This window comes from Schistocerca nitens, chromosome 4 (genome assembly GCF_023898315.1).
Source record: "Schistocerca nitens isolate TAMUIC-IGC-003100 chromosome 4, iqSchNite1.1, whole genome shotgun sequence".
NCBI classification, from domain to species: domain Eukaryota; kingdom Metazoa; phylum Arthropoda; class Insecta; order Orthoptera; family Acrididae; genus Schistocerca; species Schistocerca nitens.
This window is the reverse complement of record NC_064617.1, coordinates 329,722,349-329,733,113: the sequence shown is the minus strand read 5'-3', so window position 1 is coordinate 329,733,113 and position 10,765 is coordinate 329,722,349. Positions and strand designations below refer to the sequence as shown.

The 10,765-nt window shown below is 42.7% G+C and overlaps 1 non-coding gene across 1 annotated transcript; it reads right to left on the bottom strand.

Annotated features, from left to right (window-relative positions):
• Positions 1-8,693: 8,693 nt before the first annotated feature.
• Positions 8,694-8,768, bottom strand: Trnai-uau (transfer RNA isoleucine (anticodon UAU)). Its single transcript has one exon. It is a non-coding gene; the product is annotated as a tRNA-Ile (tRNA).
• Positions 8,769-10,765: the final 1,997 nt, after the last annotated feature.

Genomic DNA, 10,765 nt, shown 5'->3' with positions numbered 1-10,765 from the left:
GCTCGTGGTCGTGCGGTAGCGTTCTCGCTTCCCACGCCCGGGTTCCCGGGTTCGATTCCCGGCGGGGTCAGGGATTTTCTCTGCCTCGTGATGACTGGGTGTTGTGTGCTGTCCTTAGGTTAGTTACGTTTAAGTAGTTCTAAGTTCTAGGGGACTGATGACCGTAGCTGTTAAGTCCCATAGTGCTCAGAGCCATTTGAACCAATCCCGAAATTCCGACTACCACGGAAGAACTGCGAACACACTCGCCACCGCTGAAAACAAAAGACTCAAGAGACCTAACAATGCTGCGTATTGGTTTATATATTACATTCAAAACAAAATGCAGCTCTGTTATGTCCTCCTTGGATTCCCTTTGTACTAATTTGCGTTATCCTATTTCGATTATCTACTCTTTGTAAAATTTTAACTAATTATCACTTCGAAATACTACTACCGTTTTTGGGCTTTTAGGTCATTTCTTATTACAGAATTTAATCTAATATCCATTTCTATATAACCACTCTCTATACAGCGGTTACAGCATGCCAGTCCATTTCAGGAATGTTACTGAACATAAGCCATTGCCTCACAGACGGTGCTTTATGACGTACTTTCCTACAAAAGTCAAGTAACATATTGTTTCCCACTTCATACATCTGGTGAAAATATCGTGAAGGTAAAATTAGAGAGTTTAGAAAAATTATGGTTTGCACACAGCAGCATCGCCTATTGAACGCCCAATTTCTGTCAGAAACGGACCATCTTCAACCATTTACCCGTCACGAAAAAGACAAAAACTAGGCACACTGAGTAATCAGAAAACCAATCGTAATATACTAATGATCATTCATGACCTGCAATATACTGACATTGTGACGTTGTAATCAGAAGCGTTACTAATTATAACTATTACGAAGCATCATGCCATAAACCAACTTCTTAAATTAACTATAATACTAGAGTACCTCAGGTCAACGCACAACGAAGAAGATAAAAATTAGACTCGGGGAGCAACTAGAAATACAACCGTACAAAGGAATGGAGTACAGAGTCACAATAACATTGATACCGTTGTGGGTATCGTTTTCAAAGACTTTTGAGCGTCCATTTAACATTATGCCTCCTCCACACCATTACACCAGGACCAGCAAAAACGATCTTGTTCGACATAGAGAGTCTGTATAGGGAGAGAGCGGCCAACCGGACGATACGGCGGCCATTTTTCTGCCAAACTGCGGGCGGGTCTTTTGAATTCCCAGTAGTGGAGTAGTGGAGTACACACTCACCGAATCAAAAGCACAAGACAATATGACGAAATCATTCGTTAAATGCCTTTCTTTACAGCTATAATATACTCATAGTAGCCTACTACGTACAGCACAGGAAAATTTGATACAGTGGCTGTAAAAATTATTCGTTACTTGCGTTTATCTCCTTTAAAGTTCGTTTACTAGACATATTGCAATAAAAGTAACGCAAATAAAAAAATATAGTGTATAGCATTTGTTTTGTATCGGAAGTGCATAACGCTAAAGATTTAACGTACCTGTATCACGTCAGATGAATGAAAGTCGTAAGCAGTTGTTTACTTGTGACAAGCAAAAAGTGTGAGACATATTAGCACTTCTTGTCACGTCTTCAAACTTTAAATATGTCACAAGTAAACAACTGCTTACGACTTTCTTTCATATATATATATATATATATATATATATATATATATATATATATATATATATATACTGAATATCTCTCGTAGATAACAAACGAAACAGATTAAAAAAATCAGGTAATGTTAAATGTAGGCTACTGTAATAACGACCAAATGTAACAAGAAAACTACCGTATCCCTTCTACCCCACAGTAAGCAGACCTATTAAAAACTGTCTTCAAGAGTACCTACAATTATTTACTACGAATAATATTTCAGTAAGCACGACAGCTGCGGAAAACGTGCTTACAATTTGACTGCGTCAACAGTCAGACAATAATACTGAAACCAAAATAATGCCTAGTGTTCTGATTCGGAACAACCAAATACAGCACAATCTGGCATCGTTTACGAACGTCTGCAGAACGAATTACAGATGTCAAAAACAATACTGTACAATTACTAACGTGTTTACTTCAAACATGTAGACCTACCGACTTCATCACAAAACGCTTCTTTATTTCAACTCGTATTTAAGATCGCAAACGCTAATTACGTACTAAAAAACAATATACAACTAAATCGAACATGCATGCACAACGCATAACAAGTCTCTCAATAATTCAAATACCTTTTAATCGTTTCCAAAAGTCCTCTGAGCTTCAATTCAACTCAAAAGCACGTCGAACATAGGAAGTGCGAGAGACGTTTGGCAGAAAAAATGGCGCCAAAGCTAACCAACCATTCACGGGCAACTTCACCTATGGCCACTCTCTCTGAATACAGGCTCTCTAGTTCGACACTGCTGGATGTACCCTCTTACGGCGGGACGTGGAAACACGTAAAGCACCCGGCGCTTCCACACGGGCCAGCGACCACCCAGCAGCTGTCAGTCGCTCTGGTAGAGAATTGGAACGCTCTTCCACAGGGAATACTTACCAAACTTGTGGCCAGTATGGGAGTGCGTTACAGAGCATGCACTGCCGTCCGCGGTGATCATGCATACTGTTGAGAACCATGTCCCGCCTTTTTTTAAATGTCCAGGCGACCGTCATAAATCATGCTGACTTCAGTGCAATTACTCTCTTTGAATGAAAGTGTCGTTTCTATTCGTCTCATTGCGTATTTCTTTCATTTATCTTCTCTACTGTACTGTACTATACTATAGCAGTTATTTGTATTAAAATCCTATTTTTATTTTGTTTTATGGTTTTATAGACAAGATTATCATGTATTCCCTGTTTTCAGATTGTTTATTGAAATGTCCATTGAAACTAAACTCGTCTTGTGTGTGTTTTGCCGTGTGGTATTATGTTGGTAGAGAGCTGTGGCTGATTTCTTGTTGAGTGCTCTTGAGTCCATTAAAAGTCGCCGTGTTTATTTGTAGGTTCTTTCTCCAATCTCTCCAGTGTCTCTCCAACTCCATCGACGCACTGTAGTTGAAACTTTGTATAGTAATTACAATGACTAGAAATAATAATATTTAGGTTCGAGAGTCACCTGTTTATCAGAGATGAGTACTCTGTCACTTTTCATTGAATACAACGTTTACAGTCGAGTTGTAATATGTAATATTCACCATTATAAGTTCCCTTCGTCTCTATCAGAGTAAGAACAAAATCAGAATCATTAACAGTACATTCAACAACAGAGATAATAAAAATCAGAGATAACCCAATGATAAAGTTCGCTTTCGAACAAGTGCTCTACTGACTAGAAAACCCAACCATGTCTCCTGGTCCGAGCTCGCAGCTTCACTTCTGCCAGTACCTCGTCTCCTACCTTTCAGATTTGGAAGGTGTTTGGGTACCTCAGTCGGTTGAGCTGTAGCCCGCTAAAGGCAAAGACTCGGGATAAGAGTATTAATCCGGTACGCAGTTTTAATCGGCCCGGAAATTTCATATCGGCGCACCGTCCGCTGCAGAATGAAAATTCTTGCTGGAGATATATCTCAGGCTGTGGCTATTCCATGTCCCCGCACTGTCCTGTCTTTAAGGAGTGCTAGGCTTGTTAGTTTCACAAGAGAGTTTTGTGACGTGTGGAAGGTGGGAGATGGGATACAGTGAAATTAAAGGATGAAATTGTAGTAAACTACTGAACCCGGCGATGCTTCTAACTGATAAATATATATGGAAATTTTATATAATCCTAAACTCCTCCCCCCCCCTCACTCTGCCCATATCCTCTTCCTCTTTCTTTTTATCTATGTCCTCCTCCCCTCCCTCTCTCTGTACATCACCTACTCCATCAGCTCTCTGTCCATCTCTTCCCTCCTCTCTATGTCCATTTATCCCCCTTTCCTCTGTCTACTTGTCGCTTTATTTGACGTTGAGCCTTGTTTATTATTACTGCAAGCGAAACGTTCGTTCTGAATTAAATTCGCTTAAAATGAATGGAAAACTCGATTGGGATCATTGATATAAGAGGCATAGAGCAACTTCTCCAGGTGCTGAATCCGTAAGGGTAGTATCTTCAAAGATATTATTTCGCACAGTTTTAATCCGAGAATGGGTAGGATTATAAAATTTTGGATGACTCTGGTTCTGTAGTAGTAGTCTAAAGAAGCCAGTAAGCCAGGGATACATCTTTCGTGTTCTCCATAAAATCGACGACAAGGAAGAGAAAAACACATAGTTGTGTGTATAATACATATAAGAGGAAAGAATATAAGCAGATGAGAAACAATCTGTTCAATGGCTTACAGACCTTGCTATTCCGGGTGAAATTTGCTGCTCTTAACACAAAAACATATACATCGTCTTCAAAAAAATAAATAGCCCACGTCCATCTGAGTATTTATTAGTATATGAAGTAAATAAATGAAGTAAATTTGTCAAGAAATTTTCGAGAATTTCCCCTTTATATACTACATATATATTGACATATTATACATAATAAAAACATCTAGCATATGTCTGTCCAAATGTTTGTTGGAGAAAAGTGTAAAAATCTGAAGTAAATTTGTCAAGAATTGTAACACATTAATGCCAACAACATATCTCCTTTACATAGTATAAGAGATTTGTATACCACACGTATTAAATATATGTAAATATGTGGTCTATATACGTCCAAGAGTTTAGCTCATATATATATATATATATATATATATATATATATATATATATATATATATATATATATATATATATATCAAGAGGTGGAGCCCCTCCACACCCATACCGACATGATAGCTGGCCAACTCAAAAGTTCTACTGTCATCTCTGCATAAGGGTTAGTTTTCACTTATGTGAGGTGTCGCATGATGTGGGTACTGCGATGTTCGCGTACGTCTGGTTAGGGTTAACCATTAACAGGCGCTCATCTGGAGATAGATTGGGTCGAAAGTCGAACGAAGGGTAGCGGTTTGAAGGGCAGAGGAGAAAAAGTGCCAAGGCAAGAGCCAAGGGAAAAAACCTCTGTGATAGTTTGGTCGGGTGGTAAGAGCAGTAGCGGATGCCTTGCTGCCTGCGACAGCTCATGCAAGAGTAGGTTTTGTTAGTAGTGGGTATCACGCAGGTCGATACCTTTGACGTTGTGCGGTGCTGTTGCTCTGCGGCTGCCGCTGGGTGCCGGTGTTGATCTCTCGGTCAGCGTCAGCATACCTGTAACTGGTTCATCACCGTTTTGTGTCAGGTAAGTCATATATCAGATGCACAGTGTAGGGTGATGTTAGCGATTTCTTTGTGTGTTAGTGGGCGAGCTCGTCGGTTTCCCTGCTGTAGCCTGTTGGTTTGCTTTAATAGTAGCTGGTGTATCCAGTCAACGTCGCTGATATGCAGGGGCTTGCCGATGTTGTCGCTTGTGGATGTATGTTAGCTTCCCATATGTGTTTATGCCCTAGCTAGTAGTGTCTTTGACCGCTTATGCGTCCTCCTATGGTTGTGATCATAGTTTCCCAAAGTAAGGATGAAAGGGTTGTTCGAGTGTCTCCAGTTCCTGTATAGTCGTGTTGCGTGTTTTTTTAGTACTTCCTTGAGGGTTTCAAGGCGGTATTCATTTTGAAGATCCACGGTGCATGTGTAGCGTGGAGCGTTGCTAACGATGCGTAGGCACTTTGTTCTGTATGATCTGCAGGCGGCGCAGGCCTGTAGGAGCTGCATATCCCCAGACGGAAGCTGCGTATGTCATCAGAGGTCTAATCACTGTCATGTATATGGACCTCGACACCCTCCTATTCACTGTGCTTTCCCTGTTGAACATTAGGTAGAGTTGTTTGACCCTCGCGTGCGCATGGTTGACAACGTATTCGATGTGGTCCCCCATGTAAGTTTCCGGTCCAGTCAGACACCGAGATTGACTTTCTCTCGAAATACTACTACTTAACTACAACTTGTCTTTATATAGTGGTGTAAATGGTCAACGTCTCGCCCCAATTTTTTGCACTTTTTTAACACTCGGCTAGAAGCGGATCTCTCACCAGGGCAACGGACAGCCATGCGACGGCTGTCCAGTGATGCAGGAGTTGACACGAAGTTCTCCCACGCCGTCCCTACAGCAGACCGTATTTAGTCAGCAAAGAGCATAAAGAATGAGGAGCGGACGGCGGTGTTGGTGGCGTGACACCCGTGCAGGCTGCCCGTCATGAATATCCTCGTCGTTATGCAGGTCGCGTCTGACGACGGGGCAGCTGTGCACGCCCAACTATACACAAACACACAGACACACTATCGTGGCAGCCTGCAATGTCCTCAGTTTACGGCCGTGTTCGCCTGTCTGACACTGTATTAGTCTGCGCAAGCCAGAAACGGTCTTAACCAATTAGCCTTGAATGCAGAGACGCAGGCTATTTTCTCAGCACGTTCCAGTAAAAGCACTATCGACTCGCTGTCTTGAAAATTTGCTGCTTAAGCAGCATCGATTTATGATGTGATGAGTGTGTTCTCCTCACGTGCACCTATACTGACTCCGCGACTAACTGAAAGGAACGGCCAATCCCACGAAGTGGCTCATTCTCATGCAGCCAGTATCTTGAGATGGATGGTGACTGAACACAGTGTAACAAATAATATTACATAAGTATTTACTTCATTTGCAGACTAATAATTATAGTTATTGGGAGTAGTATGTTTTTAATTTGGGTAATACCTCCAAGTAAACGTGGCATGAGCTAGCCATTCATACTTATTTTCTCCCAGGCAGCAGGTTAGGTTTTGAAGTATGTACACATGGACGCAGAACAGTTGGCCTACACTGACAGGTGTAGTCCACTTAGCGGCACAGCCAAAAGCGTGCAGAAAACAACAGGCCAAAAAGTTTGTTACGTGTTTGTGGGAACACCGTACGACCAGAGAAGAAACAACCAACGGACGCACCTGTGTACATGTTAAGGTACTACGTATAAAAGTAAATGCTCTCACGCCCGTTACACCTTCTATTTTTCCGTCACTACCAGTCATGACTTTTCGTCTCCCTCGCTTTCTTTCTTGAATGTTCAAAAATGGTTCAAATGGCTCTGAGCACTATGGGACTTAACATCTATGGTCATCAGTCCCCTAGAACTTAGAACTACTTAAACCTAAGTAACCTAAGGACATCACACACATCCATGCCCGAGGCAGGATTGGAACCTGCGACCGTAGCGGTCGCGCGGTTCCAGACTGAAGCGCCTACAGCCGCTCGGCCACACCGTCCGGCTGTCACTTCTTGCGTGTCAACAACTACAGCTTGCTCTCCTCTGTTGATGCTTCAATAGCCACGTCAGCTAGTCAATCTGGTCAAACTACAGTGTCTTTTCAGAATTCCGTGTGTATTGTCTTATGCCCAACTATGCATAGGTAGAATTTATTTTATGATAAATTGCTCTGGTGGTGATTCAGAGATTGGTATTGTGGGCTACATGAACAAGTGAATTTTGCAGAAGTGTCATTTGATCCTGTAACGTAGCATGTAAATTTTGGTAGTAAGTTGGACTGGTTACTCTGGTAACCAAAACAGTGAGGTAATTATGGCACATGTCTGATGGTACTGTGTAATAACAACGTTTTTCTTTGCACAACATTTGTTGTTTAGTTGTTTTAGTGTTGTCTATAGATCATAGGAAGATTCGTGTTAAGCTGAACCCAATCATTGAAAAAAAGTTGAAGCTATCACGGCGGAGTTTAAAAATTTGTTTTACAGTCTGTGATTGCGGATTTTCTCCAAGGATATTGCAGCCATTTTTGCAGTAAATTTTCATCTGATCAGTCGGAGTTTAAAAATTTGTTTTACAGTCTGTGATTGCGGATTTTCTCCAAGGATATTGCAGCCATTTTTGCAGTAAATTTTCATCTGATCAGTAGTCTATACTACAGTGACTGATTTTCCCATGGTTTGCAAATAATGTTTCATCTGTAATAATAATGTTGAATAGAGATGACGCATACTTGTCCGTTTTGCACACACAATTGCGAGAACTGTAACCGATTTTAAAAGCCGTTGCCATGAAGCTATTAATGGAACGAAATGTTGAGAAGATGAAATGCGCGGAAATGTGCTGTTTATAGAACAATATTTTGGCTTTTCTCACCCGCGCATATAACCTGCATTGTAGAGACATGGGGATCACTGCTGCTACCATAAGTTAGCTGTATTTGTATCATCAGTTGCTCTTTCTTGTCGTCGGTGTATTTTATTGCTCACACTTCCAGTTTCTTCAAACATTTTTGTAATGAATGATTACGGAGCCAGATCGTTAGCATATTGCTCGATCAAGTTCCTTTCATCACAAAACCGTACCGCTCCTCTAATAGTTTGGCGACGTTCACCGCAAAAGAAAAACATACCCACTCTTTCGACTACCGCATACATTGTTAAAATTGGAATATTTTCGAGAGGGAGCTGTCAGAGCGTTACATTGCGTAGCACAGACTGATGGGGTCCAAGTGCAGAGGTAAACGCCCTAACTGTACCATGAGCCACGTGTTTGTTTACATTTGGTATAGTAGGGCAAACATTTGTGGGGACAGGGTTTGCGGAGCTGCTATCTCAGCAAGTTCTATACAATGAAATTACAATTGAATCAATACCATTAGCTGCTGACAGGCGTTGATATACACCAACAGGGACAGTTGAAAATGTGTGCCCCGACCGGGACTCGAACCCGGGATCTCCTACTTATATGGCAGTCGCTCTATCCATCTGAGCCACCGAGGGCACAGAGGATAGTGCGACTGCAGGGACTTATCGCTGGCACGCTCCCCGTCAGACCCACATTCTCAACTTATAATCCATATACTACATTCATAGTGCCCCTACCTGTAGTGTGTGGACGACTATAAGTTGAGAATGTGGGTGTCACGGGGAGCGTGCCAGTAATAAGTCCCTACAGTGGCACCGTCCTCTGTGCCCTCGGGTTCGACTCCCGGTCGGTGCACACATTTTCAACTGTCCCTGTTGATGTATACCAACGCCTGTCAGCAGCTAATAGATTCAACTGTAATTTCATTCTAGAGAGCACCACGGTCACCAATGGCATCTGCTCTTTCGGACATGTCTGAGAGAACAGATGCCATCTTCCTAAGTTCTGTACATGCTGTATCGCTGAATCCTCTTCACTGCAACAGAAAGAAGCACATATTCGTTTATTTTGCATTTATTTCATTTGCCAATATTAGGGCTATTAGGCTCTATCTTGCGTCCTTAGTGAGCCAACATCACAACATACGTAGTACACGATCAATAATAGTACTAATAATATGCTTAATAATAACAAAAATACGGTATAAAAATACTCTCTAAGACAAAAAAGTCGCACCACGAAAGAATTATCCTAATGGGACGGAATTCTATAGATTGGTTCAAATGGCTCTGAGCACTATGGGACTTAACATCTGAGGCCATCAGTCCCCTAGACTTAGAACTACTTAAACCTAACTAGCCTAAGGACACCATTGTTGTCAGTGACGAGTCCAGGTTCGAATTTTGTCTCGATGACCTGCGAAGACTTGTCTGGAGACACCCCAGAGAGCGATGGGATACCAACCTGACTGTTGACCGACAAACAGGAGTGGTGGTCGGGAGGCTCTTTCTTTTCATAGCAGTGCGCCTTTGGTTGTCATCCACGGCATTCTTGGAGCGTAATGGTTCGACGATATTCAACGCCTCGTTTTGTTGCCACTCGTGGCAAGCCATCCTAGGCTTACATTTCGACAAGATAATGACTCCAGCTAATGACATTCCAATCAGAAGACGTGTCTGGAGACGTCCCAGACAGTGGTGGGATACCAACCTGTCTGTTGCCCACCACACGGCCAGAAAAACGGGACTGATAGTAATTCTTCATGCTTTCCTGGCGATCTGTTGACATCTTGGATATTCGGGAATCCAGCCGGATGTTCGCGTCGTTCTCGCACGATATTTCAACAGCGTGCCTCGCTGTCTTCTTCAGGTGCTACCTGAGACTGGTCCATGGGTCGATCGAGTCGAGTATTTATGCCTGGAAGGAGCTGGGCGTTCTCTAATCGGTCCGTGCCGAGTCGAATGTTCCGTCTGTGGTCCGCGCCCGCCAGACTCGGCTTCAATGGACCCCTCCAGTCACGGATGTTCCGACTACCGTCCGCTCCCGTTTTGGCCGTCCTCAACGGTTGTGGTCGTCATCTGAGGTGTGTCAGACCCGATCTGAGAGGTTGGGTACTCATGAGACCCACTATGGTTTCCACTTCTGTTCCAGGACTAATAGTCTCGGGTGCCATTTATTCTCATAGCAGGAACCCTTTGGTTGTCATTCGCTGCACCCTTACAGGCACACCAGTACGTCGACGATGTTTTATGCCCCGTTATTTTGCCCTTCATGGCAAGCCATCCTGGGCTTACATTTCGGCAACATAATGCCCGCACGCACATGGCGAGAATTTCTAATGTTTGTCTTTGTGCTTGCCAAACAGTATCTTGCCAAACAGTATCTTGGCCAGCAAGGTCGCCGGTTCTTCCTAAATTGAGAACTTCTGCAGCATTATGGGCAGGTCCCTCCAACCATCTCGGGATTTTGACGATCTAAAGAGCCAATTGGACAGAATTTAGCATGATGTGCCTCAGGACATCCAACAAGTCTATCAATCAATGCAGGTTATTTCCATAAAGAGATTTTTTGTAGTAGTCTCACCAATCAAGCAAAATCAGAATGGCAGAAGTTTGCCGTCGTGGATCACAACG